Genomic DNA, 18,108 nt, shown 5'->3' on the forward strand with positions numbered 1-18,108 from the left:
CCATAGTGGCGAAGATACCAGATGACTTGTGTGATGTCTTAGACTGGAGAGCCTTCAGACAGGGGACCTCAACAGCCCTTCAAAACAGAGGGCTGTCCTCTGTAAAGTAGGACATATAGCCACCACATTTGGGGAGCCCTCCTAATTCAGCTAAGCAGGGCACTGGATTTTGTGCCCATTACCAGATAAATGATCCAGTCAGAGATGTAATTCTAGGAAGAACTGGCACAACTAACCTCCTTCCTTGGACGTTTTTAAGAAGAGGTTGGATAGCCATCTGTCATGGATGCTTTGGCTGAGATTCCTGCATTGTGGAGGGTTGGACTAGTTGACCCTTGGGTCCCTTTCAACTCTAGAATCATAAATTATATGATTCTAACACAGAGTCATGCTTTGCAGCCTCCTTCTGTGCTAAATGCCCAAACTGGACCTATCTGTGGTAGGAAAGTTTTGGATAAGGGAACTTGAGGTGGTCATGTGTCCTATTTTAGAGGCTGTGATGGACTGTCCAATTGATGTCCACTTTTAAGATAAAGAGGCATCCGAAGGGAAGAGCAGAGGCTCATCAAGAGTTAGCTGCTGGACAGCAGACTGATATCTCTAATTGCATTGGAAGGTCTGAAAAGGACTCAGAGCCTAACAGCACATGTAGGAGAATCAAATGAAGCAACATATCACTGCAGAACAGAGGTGGGAAATTTCACATCTGGATGCTCCACCGCCAATCAACTTTGGAAATGTTCCACTAGTATTCTGGTATCAAATGTCTCATTTGTTGTTCTTCATCTTGTGCTCAAACCTACCACTCCTAAATGTGATCCAAAAACACTTCATGAGTTTTGAATGCTCAGATATTGTTTCTTTGACATATCCTGTAATGGATATTAGGGAGAGCTGCTTCCCCACTCAGTCTTACCATTAAACATCTGGCAGTTGGATATGACAGCTCTCTGGCCCATATCTCTTTGGAGCATCGTTTTGGTAGGTGTACAAAGGGATTAGTTAGGCTAGAGTCCTCTTTGGGGTATGAGCCAAAGGTTTTCCATCATAAACACTCATATTTTGGGCATTAATCCTTTCCACCACTTTTTTTTTTGTAAACCATCTGCCAGGTATCAATAACTTTAGCATGAACCAGTTACCATGTTGAATATTTTAAAACTAAAAAGAACCCTTAAATTTGGCTCAAACATCGGCCTTGATCTGTGAGTGCAGACTTGGAAATTTGTCTTTTGGAAAACAGTATTTGTATTCCACCATGAGGTCATAAAACAGCAGCGTGCTTGTGCAACTAGGACTGCGTGCAAGTAGAGCTTGGGTAGGGAATGAGATTTAAATTGCATTTAAAGGTTAACCTACATAATTTGCACTTTCCAAAACAATATATGCACTGAAAAACAGACATTCTTTGAAATTTGCACATCTCTGAATTTTGCAATGCAGTTCTACAGCCAACAAAAGTGTGCCAAAACCACATTTTAAAGTATGCATAAAAACACATATATCAGTGAAAATAATGTACAGAAATGCATTGTATTTGGGGGAATGGTATTGCAAAAATATGTGTTTTTTAAAAAAATTCCCATTGAAAATGTGTATAAAAGATGAAATTTGCGCTAAAATTATTATGAATTCACAAACATAGAGAACTATGGACCAGAAAAATGAGAAACGGAGAGCAGCAAAAATTGGCAGATTCACCAATTCGAAGAGGCAAGTGCTGAAGGCAAGTACCGCTGACCCAGTTCAGGGTGGGTGGTGGCTGTGACCCATTGCGGTGGCCCCTCAGGGCCCAAAATTCATCCACCTGTGTAGCCGACTGTTGGATTCATCGGCCAGCCATGATGGCTCCTGGAATTGCCAGCCAAGACTGTTTGAATTTTGGCCCAATCAGGACCACTGCAGGGGGTGGGCCTTTGGTGGCAGTCCAGAGGGAGCAAGTCTTCACTCTGGTCCACTGTCAGTGAATAAAAGTCAGCTGCACTGCCTCTGCCCTGCCCTGCCCTGCTCCCCATTCTTTCCCCATTCTGCCTTCTTCTGCATCCAAAAGAACCCACACATTGGTGATTGTGTGTCAACTGCATGCACTTTTGCTGCTTATACTCACCCTTGTATGTTTCAGCAATCATACTTGCCCTGTTTGAGTGTTCTAAACTACACAGTTAAGATTACATGGAGCAGAAAGCAAGCAGGGGGACCTGCATGATGTGTGTAGGCTTCCCTTCACAAATGAGCACCTTCATCACTGTTGGAGCCTACAGTACATGTGTAGGTAGGCAGGTATTGTAGTGGGTGGTGAGCTGAGATGGCCTTGGCAAAACCAGTGGCCGTACTCTATTAAAACACTCAGAAAGGTAGGATTGCCATATTTCAAAAAGTGAAAATCTAGACACAAAAGTTATTGAGCTTTTTGGGGGCAAAGTTATCAAGCTTTCCCTCCCTCCCTCCCTCCCTCCCTCCCTCCCTCCCTCATTCTTTCTTTCTTTCCTTCCTTCCTTCCTTCCTTCCTTCCTTCCTTCCTTCCTTCCTTCCTTCCTTCCTTCCTTCCTTCCTTGTTGTTGCTCTTTCTTTTTCTTTTTTGGGATCAAAGTTGTTGAAATTCCAGACATATAGCAACCCTACAGATGGAACTCCTGACACATGCCATACGAAAACAGGGAATTTAACGGGTAGGTAAAACATGGAAGTTTGCAACTACCTAGATTCAAAATATGGCAAATCAAGGCTAGTCCCTTTCTCCACCAAGGTTTTCCAACCCAATCAACCCATATACAAACAATCCAAGAGATACCCAGGTTTACAATATCGACAAGTTAATAATATCCTGCAGAGTCAAAAGTGTGAACTGAAGCAAGTGAACCATATGGTTGGGCCCAAAGCTTCAAAGCATATTATCCCCCTTCATTATACAGAGCTGGAATGTGTCTCTTCAGCGTGATATTTGCAAAAGTGAGATACTGATCTATGAAGGAATATGTTTGATGTCTATATTTATTCATCTTACTGAAAGTAAGTCTCATTTCCTGGCATATTGTAACTAGCTGGCTTTGTAAAGATGGAGGGAGAGAGACTGGTTGCTGGCTTGTGTGTGGGTTTTTTTTCATATTCAGAGATTTTTACAGCTTGTAAAGTCATGAAAGACATGAAGTATGGCGAGTTCTTTTAGACACTTTGCAAGTGACAGGCTGGCTGCTATTTCTTGCAGCAAAGATCACTGGCACTCAAGAAATGAGAGCAGAATGAGAGAGAAAATTCAAAGCCTATGCTCCCTCGGACTTTGAGAGGTGGTGAAGCTGGATGCTGTTGGCTTTTCTTTGTTTAAATATAGCAAAGTTTGTTGCCCACAACATATGTGGATAGAAAAGCTGTTTTCACGAAATATCCCTGTTTATTTCTATGTACTTTGACACAGGGGTGCATAAAACTGCCGGTCTCAGCTTCTCTCTCATTTTATTTTTCCAGTCTTAAAGTCATCCCTCCACATTTCCACATCATTTTGCCTTAAAAAAAGTTCTCATGAAAATTCAGCAGCATTTTAGTGCAAACCTCTCCTAATTTAAACATTTTAATGCAAAATAAAAAAAAATCCTTCCAGTAGCACCTTAGAGACCAACTAAGTTTGTCATTGGTATGAGCTTTCGGGCACCACATTTTAATGCAAGTTTGCTTAATATCATGGACTTCGCCCGGGGGGGGGGGGCAGGGGCCTACATCAAGTAAAGCAATAGAAATACTTAACTAACTGGCCAATCACATTGGTTCTGCTACCCCTAACAAAAGCCCTGCCCCCCCCAACAAAAATCCTGGCTACACCCATGCCTAATATGCACATTCTTGCAAGCAATTTTCCATCCTATAATGCATTTTTGTATGTTTCATTAATATATGCAATTTTATACGCACACTTTACCCTAGTATTTCTGTATGCATTATGAAATAATATGCATTCATTGCCAATTTGGAAAAAGTATGAATTTCAAAGCATAAATGCAAGTGAAACCAGAACAGTGTTGATTCAAAGACGAAAAAGCACATATATCTGCGAAGTGAAGCTTGTTCAGATAACAGTACTGGAACCCCAACCCCCTTAATTAAAGGTACACTTTTTTAGGGGTATCAAGAACTTCATATCCTACAGGTGTGGATACTGTATACTCCAAATCCTGTGGGGTACAGGATTTTGCACACACCATATCCCACTAGATGCTGTACTGATTCTTTGTAAGCTTATACAATGCTGGCTTATGCATAATGACACACATCAGTTCCCTACAGGAAACTGGAAGCAGATACTGTGTTGGGGAGTGTAGCCTATTGCCGTGTTATATGGTGTGATTTGAAGAGGTTACCTAAAATGGGAAATGTAGCACTTTTGCCCCAGTAACACAACTGCCATAGCCATGATTTATATAAACATGTGGCACTCTACAATGCTCTCCCCTCTATAAAATCATCATTGGACAGCTGGGTGATGTTAACTAAGACCTAATCATAAACATCTGCTTAGTTTACAAAAAATACATATATCTTGCCTTGATTCCCAGATTTGCCTCAAAGAAAATATACTGTGAAGCTGTATGAACAAATTATTTTAACCATCTTTCTTTACTATTTTAAAAGTTGTCATTTATATATACTAACGCCTAGGGTTTTTTTCCCTGACACATGCACACTAACAAATCAGATATGTTTGGAGTTTGCTGACTGTTTTCTAACACTTAATAAAGAGATCAGATGCCTTGTAGTTAACTTAGGGGTTGCCAGTACCTTTGGTATTGGGTTGCTTGTGGCCTCCGACGAGGTTCCATTTTGCTTTAAATGCAACTGACAACTTAAACCCACTCCATTTTATATTATTTTATTTTTGTTTCGGGTGTGTTAAGGAAAGTCATCTGGATTAGCCACTAAAAGTCTATTTGCAAATAATGCAGAACATGATTCAAAATATTTTGCTGTCTAACAATTTCTGTGGGCCTCCCACTCTTCAGGTGGCTCCACTAATACAACTCTTATGAATTTCATTGATGCTTTGAGGATAAATCAGGATAACTCATGCCTGCTACCAGTAAGTATCATTGTTTTCAGTAAATCCCATTGAACTCAATGGGCCTTACTTCTGAGTAGGCATGCATAGGATTGCATTGTTCATTGAGAATACATTTTAAACATTACAGATTGGAATAACTCCATTCCATATCCTTATTCCGTTTATTTATTATTTGTTGTTGGGGCTATGTGCAAATTTCCTTGTGCAGATTATCTGCATCATTTTATGGTTGCTTCTAGCTCATGTTTCATGAGTAAATATTGTGCTGTGTATATTATTTAGAGTATATTATTTATTCGACCTTACAGAGTACAGTATGTTACTTATTATTCATGCGTCACAGTCACTGTCTATGGCATTGTGCAAAGCAGTATAAAGGACAAGGCAGGAAACTACAGATTAAAAATAGATATGTGTGAGTTAAGGAAAGGAAGGAAAGGACTTGCCTTGTTATGGGAGGGCAGGGATAGGATTCACACAGCCCTCCAGATGTTTGTTGGACTCCAACTTCCATCAGTCCCTAGCAGGATGGACAATGGTCAGGAATGATGGGAGCTGTAGTCCAGCAACATATGAAGGGTCCCAGGCTCCTCAACCATACAGTGCAGCCTTACCATACTGCATGGCACACTTAACACTTCCATTAATGTTCCTGCTAAGGAAAATTAGCTGGGTGCCTCTTATTTGCCTTGCCAGGCCAAGTCCCTCCTGTTATTTGATACTGAAGTACAGTTATTTGGAGTAACACCCAACTCTGAACTGTTCAGGACATCCTGGAATCCTGGAATTACAGAAGTCACCCCAGCTTCTGATTGGATCCTGGGCTGTCCCGTTTTGGGTCCCCCAAGAGTGCAGCCCCCAAAGATGCCTGTTTTTAGGGGCCATGCTCTCGCACAACTCACCTGACTCCCACAAAAGCACATCCCCCAAAAAACACCCATTTGAGGGCGCCCATGCTCTTGCAGAAGTCACCTGACTCCCACAAGAATGTGCCCCCCACAAAAAACACCCATTTTGGGAGGCTGTATTCTCACACAAATCACATGGCTTGCATGGGAGTGCAACCCTGAAAGATGGGTGTCCCGATTTTCCTCTGTTGAATGTTATAAGTTAACATACCCTCTGAGTAAATACAGATGGTTATTCTAGGTATGATACGTTAATGTTATAAATTTAATGTACACAATCTGTACATTAAGAAGGCTATTGCAAAAGGCTGGCATTTTTTTTCCAATTAGGCAAGCAGTCTCATGACTTACCTTGTGACTTTCTGCTGTTGCAATTCAAGAAGCTGTATATGTTTACTTAAGAGCTACTGTGCCTGCCTATGTGAGATGCTGACACACAGAGGAATGAAGCAGATGCAATTTGATTTTAGCACTGAAACTACATTTTAGCGGAGATGCTTAATATCTCTCTCTGGGACCAGAGGGAGGGGAAAGTTTAAGAACTTAAAGTCATTGCCAACAATATGTTACTTTCTTGTTTTGTAATGTTTCTATTTTTCTACTTAGTATTTAAGACTGTGCAGTAAAGCTTTACAAACTCGTTCTTCTGCTGAGAGAATTCATTTCTGCACAGGAGTCCAGATCAAGAATCTTGTTGCACAACTCTACAGAGCGTTCTTTACTGTGAAAGCAAATGCTTCAGAATGCAGCAACTTTGTGTTCAAACTCTTCCATCACTCTTAAATTTTAGAACTTGGGAAGCCCTTTATATATAACCATGATCACCACCAAGCATGGTTAAAGGCTAGGGACAGTGGCAGTTGTAGTAGAACCACATTGATTATCCATGTTTTAGAATGTCTCAAGAACTTGGACTAAATAAGGCCTTAAAGTGTTTTGTAAACGTGAGCTAATGGGCCAAAAATGGAAAGGAGAGGAAGGAAAAAAATGAACACAGGTGGATGAAGAAGTGATAAGAATGAAATGAAGCTGTTCATTTGACATGACATTGACTGTGCTTGTGGAACCTGCTTAGAAAGGTCTGACCTCAGGGGTTGGGTATTGCTCTGTAACAAAGTACATGGTATGTAAGCTCGCAAGTCAAAGGGCCCATCTTTGATCCCTGTTAACTCTGGTTAACAGATGTAGCCAAGACACTTTGAAGAGCTTCTGATAGTTAGGATTGATGGGCTAGGGCAGGGGTGGGGAACCTATGGCTCTCCAGATTTTGTTGGACGATGACTGCATCATCCCTGATAATTAGCTGTGGATTGTAGCAGCGGGTGCTACACTAGCAATAATGACACAACCATGATGACAAGATGAAATTGTGGAAGCCGGCCCCAAAATGAGGCGGGAGCTCTCTTTTATTAAGAATTTGTCACAAAGTTAATGATTAACAAGCAGCACATTCATCCAATGACAGCTGGACAACTCCAAGAGAGGTGGTGGTGTTCTTGGGTATGTCACATCCTGCCAACACCCTAAAACTCTGCCATAGAGGAAGTGCCTGGTCCTCACACACTCCTCAGACCTCTCCCTGTCACATGCCTACTCCTTAAACACCCCCTCCTCTCCATCTTGTGACTCTTGGTGTTTTTCCAGAATCTTACCACCTTTCCATTGTTATCCTGCTATGTCCCTTCAACCTCTTTCCAGAAACCTGTACTTTTATATTAATGTATTGCATGGCCTGCCAGTGCAATACTATTAATTATGTGTTTGTGTGGTTTGCCAACACAACCCTAAAATCGTTCCTACATTGGATGATGGGAGTCTTACAGTATTTGGGGAGGGCATGGGTTCTCTATTAGCTTGACTAAGTAAAAAGCAGAGACATCACCTTGCCAACAAAGGTCCGTATAGTTAAAGCTATGGTTTTCCCAGTAGAGAGCTGGACCATAAAGAAGGTTGATCGCCAAATAATTGATGCTTTTGAATTATGGTGCTGGAGGAGACTCTTGAGAGTCCCATGGACTGCAAGAAGATCAAACCTATTCATTCTTAAGGAAATCAGCCCTGAGTGCTCACTGGAAGGGCAGATCCTGAAGCTGAGGCTCCAATACTTTGGCTACCTCATGAGAACAGAAGACTCCCTGGAAAAGATCCTGATGCTGGGAAAGATGGAGGGCACAAGGAGAAGGGGACGACAGAGGACGAGATGGTTGGACAGTGTTCTCGAAGCTACGAACATGAGTTTGACCAAACTGCGGGAGGCAGTGGAAGACAGGAGTGCCTGGCGTGCTCTGGTCCATGGGGTCACAAAGAGTCGGACATGACTAAACGACTAAACAACAACAACAACAAGTAGAAGGCAATCTCATAAGGAAACAGGATAGAAGTGGTCTAGAGTTGGCTCATCTCTGTCATGCAGGTGCGGAACAATATTCAAAACCATAATCTTGTATTAGGTGATATCATCTAGTCACCCTTGCAATTAGTGATTATCTTATTCTCTGATGCACAGAGGCTGATATCATGCATGTTTTCATCCTAGCTAATGCAACCATGGTGGGGGCAACGGGTATTCTTATTCATAATTTCCAGTCCTTTCATGAATCAGAGGAAAATATAATTGGGTTACTAACCACATGGACTCAATAAGAACATGTGATGGAGGGGTTGAACCTGATACCTTTAGATAATGAAATGTCTTACTAACTTTGTCCACAGTCTAAGGACAAGAGCACTGAGATATGCATTAAATAAATGTGATCTTCCATATTTTAATTTAGAATAAACATTGATGCAGAATATAGATCAACATACTCATTTACTTCTAGTTTGGGATTGCCCCCCCCCAACAAGAATGAGGAACTTGCTGCTTTAAGAAAACCTGAGATTGTCATGATTTGCCATGCATTTGAAGCCATGTTCTCCAACATGCAACCCCAGGCTCATGGGTTTCTATTACACCACTGATTTTATATGAAATATTTGACCACAACTGACCTAAAAGGCACTGTAGGAAAATGACCCAGCTGGTTATTCTCCTCACCCTGGTTGAAATTTGCTTTGTCCACTCTCTTTAGCAAGATCAGCTAAGTGCTTTGCACACACACTTAGACAAGAGGTACAAGGAAGACTTATACACAAAGGTGTCAGACAGTCAGAAACAGACCGTTGAGAAATGAGTGTTTGAGAACCTGTGTCTTTCTTAGAAACCACAGTGTATGATGATGGTTTTGTAAACACCAGTGCCTTAGTGTTAAAAGTAAGAATTATGACAACCTTGCAGAGAACTATTGCTAACCATGGCATTTCCTTAGTATAAAGATCACATATTGAGTCAAACAGCAGGATAATTAATGATCCTGCATTTTTATCAGATCCCGCAGCCCCCAATCCTAATTCCTTGTCTGTGCCATGTACACTCCAATCCTGATCATGTTTATTTGGAAGCTAACTATTCTATTGATTCCAAAGGAACTTTCAGATTAGAAACATTGGATAGCAATCCATTGTACTTTGCTTTAATTAGTTACTTCCCATTTTAATAGCTAAATTTTAGTGCCTTCTTCTTCTTCTTCTTTTTTTAAAGGAGCTGATCAATATTACAACTGCTCTCAGAGCTCTCAATCAAAATAAAATTAAGCACCCAGGTCCTCTTGAAATATAATGTGACTTAAGTGCTTAACCTTGTTTTAAGTTCCAGTGATTTAATGTTTTTTGCACATTCTGTCCACTTTGTCCCATCCAACAGTCTGTTCTGGATGGAAAAGCTCAGTTGCAGATTTATTGTACACAGCAGTTACCATTTATTTCAATGGAGAGACTTGATCCATATCTTTGCAGATAGGATGAAATATTGGATGATACATCTCCCCTGAGCTGGCCCATCACATGGAGGAAATTGAGTTCAGGCAACACCTCCATGTTCACCTGATGTGCCAGCCCAATGTGCAAGTGTGTAAAATATAATATAATAATAATAATAATAATAATAATAATAATAATAATAATAATAATAAATATCTTCTTTCGTGCTTTAACAGATCCTAAGTTTTAATTTGTCCTTGTTGTCTTTGTTCTTTTATCATAGCTGGTATTTGTCTTCTGTGAGTTGTTTTGAATATTGTTTTAATAGAAAAGCACCCTGTATATGTTCTAAATACACACTTTGTCTGGATTTATGTCATGTTCTTCGTTGACTCTTTCTGTCCTATCAAGAAATTAACCTAAATAACAATTTCATCAGCTTTGTGCTTTGGAACAATGGCTTAGGCTCTGCATAGCTGTGTAATGTGATCTGATACTATATTATGTTTTTAACACCACCATTATCTACAGGAAATGCATATTTTTAAACATCTGCCAAACTCTTGGCAGTGCACCCTAACTGGGGAAAAAATGATATTCCTTGTATTCTTTAGTGATTACAGTATGGTGGAAGGTATTTGGAAAACTGGCACACCTTATTTTTAAGAATGCCAATAAAGGCCAACCTGAGAAAGTGACCTGAATAAATCAATTAAACAATCAAACCCAGTTAATAAGTTTTCTTATCAGTTGAAGATCCAAGTGAAAAAAACACCATACATTTAAGTGCCTTACTAGACAGCTGTTGATGTCCACAGGCTAGAGCAGGCATCCCCAAACTGTGGCCCTCCAGATGTTTTGGCCCACAACTCCCATGATCCCTAGCTAAGAGGACCAGTGGTCGGGGATGATGGGAATTGTAGTCCAAATCATCTGGAGGGCCAAAGTTTGGGGGTGCCTGGGCTAGAATGATGGGTGCTGATTTGGGAGATTTCAAATTCCAGCCCTGTCTTGGTTCTGGGTGGTTTTGAACATCTTACTATATCTCAACCTCAGTTTCTCATCTGCAAAAAAATGGGAATATTACTCAACAGGGCCTGACTAGGGAGAAAATGGCTTTTGTATAGCAGTTGTTAAAATAACTTTGTGGGGAGGGTATGAGAAGGGCTTTCCCTGAAACTAAATTATTGTTACATCTCTTACGGCCTAAACGCAGAACTTATGGTTTCACAAAAAAATGGCCTTTCCTGTTTGGTGAAGGTACCGAGAATTCTTATTCACCCACCCCAACATGGACACTGTCAAAGAGCAAAAGAATAACTAGAGCCATGATGAAACCTGTCTCACATTTTTTTTGCAAGCCCCCCCTCCCACCATTGTGAAAGAGTCTTCTCTTGTTCTGCCTCTTTCTCAATACTTGTCAGAATTTCTGTAGGGTTGTCCAGTTGAGCTAGCTTATCTGTGTATGGTGGCCATGTGAGAGGTGTGTAGTTTTCCTCCCATTAAACATTTCCTCAGCACTCTGCAGCCTCCTCAGCTGCCAGCACTTCCTTGATCTAAAAGAGCCCAATAGGAGAAGTTCCTCATTACATTTTCCCCTGAGCACTAACTGAAGCACCAGAAGTCAGAGAGGTTGGCTACCAAGCACCGGAAGCAGATTGGGTTGCCAATTTTTCTTTTTAAAGTCCTTCCTGAATCTTAAAAAAAGTATTTCCACAGTGATTTCTTTCAAAGAAAAAGATTCCACTAAAAACAACAACTAACAGCATGGTACACAGCTTTGCCACTTTCCTGTGCTTACAGTAAGGGCCAGCTGAGTTTTCAAGAAGCAAAGGCATCCAGGAAAGCTGGGGAGTGAAAGTCAGTGGAGAAATTATTTGTACACTTAATGAATGGACACTCACAAACACCCCTAGGTCACCTTGAAAGTAAGGTACCATGCACAAGAACCATGCACCCAACTCATGAGAATTTAACTGAATTTTTCACTTCTATGATTTTTCAATCACAATTTCATATTGTCACCAATTGATGGGAAATGGTTTTTTTAAAAAAAATGTTAGGAATTTTTTGGCACCGCACAAGGGGGAAGTGTTACAGCAGTTCGTGTCAAAAGTGTACAAATAGCTACTGGATTAGATGTTAACAGGAAATAAAGAGACAATTTTTCCCTCTTCTCTTATAAAACTTTTTAATGTATTCTTTGTAATATATGTGTGTGTGCACTCATGTGTATACTTGAAAGCAGAATTTTGTAGTTACCCTTTGCAGTTAAATGTAGAGCCACAGGAGACTTCAATGAAATTCGAACAATGCAGCAGGCAGACCAGCCATTCTTGTGGTTTCTCCCCTTCTTATTTGCTTAATTTGATTTTTGTCAAGCACTCACTACCATTATAAATCTCTCAAGTGAAATAACAATAATTTGCATGTGTTAACACCTTTGATTAAAAAGGGGGAGGGAGAAGGGAGAACATATTCTTTCCTAGTTTTATGGTTTCTTAATCATAAAAACCTGTTTCATCTCAGCACAACTGCATCGTCCTGTTTGTAATTATGGAGACATCACTGCAGAATTTAAACATTAGTGGAGAGAAAACACTTCTGCAATATGTCCTGGTTATTTTGCCTCATTTGATGCTGCATCGTTCAAGTATTCCCCAAGCCTAATGACAACCTATTTATTCATGCTTACCTCTGCTTTGGATAATTTGAGAAGGGATTTCTAGTTGTCTTGCAAACAGGTGAGGGACATTTTTGCTGACACCTTTTAGTTAGCATTATAGGAGGGAGCCCTGATTTATTGCGCAGATCAACTTAGCTTTATGATATACAACCTCGTATTACAACCATGCTTCCAATCTCCCAATTTCCAAAAAGTCAAAGAGGATAAGACAGTATGCAGGTGCAGGACAAAAAAAATAAATACTCATGTGGTTTTTAATCAACAGGACCTGACCCCTAATGACTGGTGAAAAATCACTTTTCATTACTTGTGATTTGCAGATGGTGGAAACTCATTCAAACTAATTTGATTTCCTTTTTTTAAAAAAATCCCAGCCTCCACCCCTCTGAGCCTTATGGGTGAGTGTGATTTAAATAGCTGATGAAAAACTTCATTGCAATAAAGCATGCTCAGCTGCTCGGGATTTTCCTATCTTTATAAAAGAATCTGATTGCAAATCTGGTGCATTCTGAATGGTTCAGAAGAGTTTGAAAAGTAGCAAGATAAAATCAGACAGATGTGTAGGTCTGTGGACTGGGGTGCACATCTCCCTCTCCTTTCCCCCTGCTAAACAGATGTTTGACAGGGAGGCATAGCTGACCTGCACTCCCCCTCTCCAACAGGGGGACTGATGTCAGGAGGGCTCAGTAACCTTTCCCCTAATGTGGGTTTTGTGCCTGCATGGAAATTTCACCATGGGTGCATTTAAATGCTGCTTTCCATCTGCAGTATATAAAGTGGTATAGTTTCACAATGATTGTACCATGTGCCTTTGCTTGAAGATCCTCACAAACTGCAGAGAATGTCTTCTTTCACTGATTTCCTTTTACATAAGAAGTACGTGCCAATGATGTTGTGGGTTCAAAATGGAATTTGGTTCAAGAGATCTGTGAGTGGAGGCCTTCTCCTGGAACGTGGGGGTCTTGGCTCTGCTCCCACAAATGGAAGAAGCGGGAGGGAAGATTAATTTCATGAACTAACCCTGATGCTCCTTGAATGTCAAAACTCAGTTCTGGAGTACTGGGGACCTGAAGGACACAGAGACGCTGGAGTGTGAGCAGAGAAAGGAGACTAATATGAAAAGGGGTCTGAAAACAAAACATTATGAGGAACAGTTGATGGTTTGTTGGGTATGTTTATCCTGGAGAATATAAGATTGAGAGGAGATATGATAGCTATTCTCAAATATTTGAAGGGCTGTCACATGGCCCTTCAAATCCAAGAAAGGATATTGCGACTAAACATTAGGAAGAACTTTCTGGTGGTTAGGAGCTGTTCAACAATGAAACAGACTAATTCAGAAGGTGGTGCATTTTTAAAGTGGCTAGATTGCCATCTGTCAGGGATTCTGTAGCTGTGTTCATGCACTGCAAAGGGCTGGACTAGGTGACCCTGGGGTCCCTTCCAGCTACATATTTCTGTGAAGATCAGCATCTGAGGTGGTGCAGGGGGCTTCAGGGAGAAGTGAGGATCTGGTATAAACAACACAAACACAAAAACCCTCATTTTTCATCCATGGAATCCTTTGCAGGACTGTAGCTCCTTACATCGACAAAAGTGGATCTCTGGATCCAGCCCATGTAATTTATTGAGAAGGAGAGAAGGAAAGAGGGAAATGTGTGACTATGTGAAAAGGGTCTTTAAACCTGAAGCTGCAGTGGCTGTTCAGCTGGAAATGAGGGAGATGAACATAGGCCAACCCTGAATAGGCTTTTACACACACACACACACACAGTGGAGTACAGGATCAGATTTAAGGTGCTGTTTTTGACCTTTAAAGCCCTATGCGGCTTGGGACCCTCATACCTACAGGACCGCCTCTCTTGGTATGCCCCGCAGAGGCATACCACAAATAACAATTTTTTTGAGATCCCGAGCTATAAGGTGGCTAGATTGGCCTCAACTAGGGCCAGGGCCTTTTCAGTATTGGCCACGACTTGGTGGAACGCTCTCTCACAGGAGACCAGGGCCCTGTGGAATTTTACATCTTTCCGCAGGGCCTGCAAGACGGAGCTGTTCCGCCTGGCCTTTGGGTTTTGATTTGGGCCATTTTAAAATGAGGCTGCATTTTAAAACAATTATTAAATCTAAATTGTATTTTTAATCTGCATTTTAATCAATTGTTTTTCTTTCTTTTACGTTTTATTGCAATTTTATTGATGTCAGCCGCCCTGAGCCTGGCTCTCACAGGGGAGGATGGGGTATAAATAAAATATTATTATTATTATTATTATTATTATTATTATTATTATTATTATGTGTGCCCACTTTCCCTTCCTATATTGTTATTCCCACAGGGCCCATATTCTTTGGCATACACACCATACATACATTTAAAGAACACTTAAGCACATCCCCCCTCTCAAAGAATGATATAATTGTCTAGTTCTCTTTTTGTGTCTTTGTTTCTTCTTCTCTTTCCTGTTTTGTTTTCTGCCTGGAATCTTTGGGAGAAAATGCACAGCCTCCTCGCTAATGAACATGTACAGCCGCACCACATGCAGGGGAACAGACGTGCATCAATTTTGCCACTGAGTAATCTGTATTATAATTTGTTGTGACATGATGTGGCCAGACATAAAGACTACACTTAATTTATGTTTATTCATTTTACATCTTGACATCGCACCCAGAAGCCTGCTGTATTATCAGCTAATCTTGGTGGAGCACTTTAATTGCTCGGCTGCTTTTCATGTTTGAAGTAGCCTGTGCATTTCAGGCATAGCCAGCACAGAACCCACGAATCTGATTTTAATTTATGGAATGGAAAACTTTTTTTAAAAAAAGTATGCTTATATGCTAACTCCTAAGGCAGTGATGGCGATCCTTTTGTTGTTGTTGCTGCTGCTGGTAGCCATGCCCCATCGGCCCATTCATGCTGTTGTTGTGGTTGCTTTCCCCCCATTTTTTCTCCTGCTCCTCCTACAGTTTGTTTCCGCTACAGCTTGTCTCTGCTGTTAAAACCCGGATCCTTTTTTGTTGTTGTTGTTGCTGGTAGCCAGAGATCGGTTTTTAACCCTTTCTGTGCTGTTTTTTCCTGGCACTTTGGCAGACTATGATTGGGTGTAACAGGGTTCGTTTTTTAACCTGTTCTGTGATGGGTTTTTTGGCGCTTTTGCAGACAATGTCGGTACTGCGTGTTAGTTCCAGCAAAGGTATTATTCATCATTTATTTCTGTTCTCTTTCCCCACCCCCCAAAAGCGCAGCAGCTTTGGGGCATCCCCCCCAAAAAAGCAAAGCAACTTTTGCACCCCCCCAAAAACCCTCCAAAACTTTGGTCAGCAGCTCCCCCCAAAGAGCTCAACAACTCTGGGCACTTTGTGATAAATAAGGGTTGGTTTGGTTAAATAATTAGTTTTTGGTTTATTAAATACAGTTATATATTACAATTATACATTTTTGCTATTTAAACTATAAATATTGTGAAATTATGGTTTTTTTCTCGAAGTGACACACCACCCGAGTTATGCTCGGTTTTTTGGCGAATTTTGACACACCAAGCTCAAAAGGTTGCCCATCACTGTCCTAAGGCCTCACAAGCCACATGCTATCCTCGCATTGGAGCAAAAATAACAGAATGGTCCAAAGTAGCATTGCCAATAAATAAGAGGCAGCACACACACACATATTCTAGTTATTGGTATTCTAAGGCAGAGGTTGCCAATGTGGTGCATGTGGGCATATAGGCACATGCAGAGGTATTCCATGGTGCCCACAGAATCCCTTTCAATTTAAAGAAGAAGAGGTGAATCTAAAAATCTACCATCTTTTGTAAAAAAAACAAATGTATCCTCATCCCTCTGTGTCCAGCCTGGGGGTTATTTCCTCCTCTCCTCTTAAAGGAAAGAAGATCAAGGAGCCAGAAGTGATGGAATGGAGGCTAAATGGCTGCTTTAAAAGGCAGTTGCTGCTATTCAATCAATAGGAGTATAGCATCTAGATCAAGGGAAGTAATAGTACCACTGTATTCTGCTCTGGTCAGACCTCACCTGGAGTACTGTGTCCAGTTCTGGGCACCACAGTTCAAGAAGGATACTGACAAGCTGGAACGTGTCCAGAGGAGGGCAACCAAAATGGTCAAAAGCCTGGAAACTATGCCTTATGAGCAACGGCTTAGGGAGCTGGGTATGTTTAGCCTGGAGAAGAGAAGGTTAAGGGGTGATATGATAGCCATGTTCAAATATATAAAAGGATGTCATATAGAGGAGGGTGAAAGGTTGTTTTCTGCTGCTCCAGAGAAGCGGACATGAAGCAATGGATTCAAACAACAAGAAAGAAGATTTCCCCTAAACATTAGGAGAATTTCCTGACAGTAAGAGCTGTTCGGCAGTGGAATTTGCTGCCAAGGAGTGTGGTGCAGTCTCCTTCTTTGGAGGTCTTTAAGCGGAGGCTTGACAGCCATCTGTCAGGAATGCTTTGATGATGTTTCCTGCTTGGCAGGGGGTTGGACTGGATGGCCCTTGAGGTCTCTTCCAACTCTATGATTCTATGATTCTTCTCCCTCAGCATTATTTGGAGTGACAGCAGTCTGGCCCACGACATATTGCAACCTGAAGTGAAAGACAAGATGGCACCAACTTGCCTGGCTGTTGAATTTTACTTCAATACTGGCTGACTACAAACTTTGCAACCAAGAGCTATCTGATTTTCTCGTTGACCTCAGCTAGATCATTGCATTGTTTGCATGTTTCCTAGGTGTCTAGCTCTTTGTGTACAATTGTGTTGTTGTTTTGTATATTTATGGTTCCAACTAAAGACCATTGTTCACCTTAAATATTTGTGAGCTTCATTCCACCTAAGCCCTGTAGGACCGCAAAGGCAGAGGCTCCCCTTGCTTTTGCAAGTACCTTCCCATGAATACTTTGCATCGCCTCTAATAACAAGCAATCAATTTATGTTTAACATAACACAGGAGAGCCTGCCATTCGCCTCATTTAATTTCCAGAAAGGGGGGGGGGACCCCTTTAAACAATTAAACAAGTGTATGGCAGCCACCCACACCTTCCTCCTCCCCACTAGGCAATTCCCCACCCAGGTTTAGCCATAAAAGTTCAATGATGTGTAAAGTGAGCCTTGAGCAACATTATTAGATGCTATCAGCCTCTGAAAGTGTGTGTGACAAGATCTGAGAATATGTTGAGGATCAATGCTTCTTTCTTGCTTTTCGGCTCCCTTGAAGAAAAAGCAACTGTCAGACCTAGTGAAGAGATCACAGTTGCTGAGCAACAAGAGCAACACAAATATGCTTTTGCATCAACGTGGAAAAATGAAAATATATGCTTTTTTTTTTTAAAAAAAAAAAGCCTGGTAGAAATGAGACCCATTGATTGGAGGGCAGGAGGAGAGTGAGAAAATATTTGAACCTGAGCGCTGTTAACACAAGGATATTAGTGACACCTTTCAGCAGAAACATAAGATGGGCCACACAGCTGTAGCATTCCCTCCACATCTCTGCTGTTTATTGTGGCACAGCAAGTGGAAAATAACTGTGTTGCCCATACAGTTTCTATGACCCATAAGAGCAGACCCTGTTTTTTGTATTTGAACGTTCTGGATTCTTGTTTCATGTGCTTGTTTTCAGCTGTTTTATTAGTTTTAGGTTGTACTTTTGTTTTAACAGTACTGTTTG

The sequence above is a fragment of the Zootoca vivipara genome, chromosome Z1 (genome assembly GCF_965207765.1).
Source record: "Zootoca vivipara chromosome Z1, rZooViv2.hap1.1, whole genome shotgun sequence".
Lineage (NCBI taxonomy): Eukaryota > Metazoa > Chordata > Lepidosauria > Squamata > Lacertidae > Zootoca > Zootoca vivipara.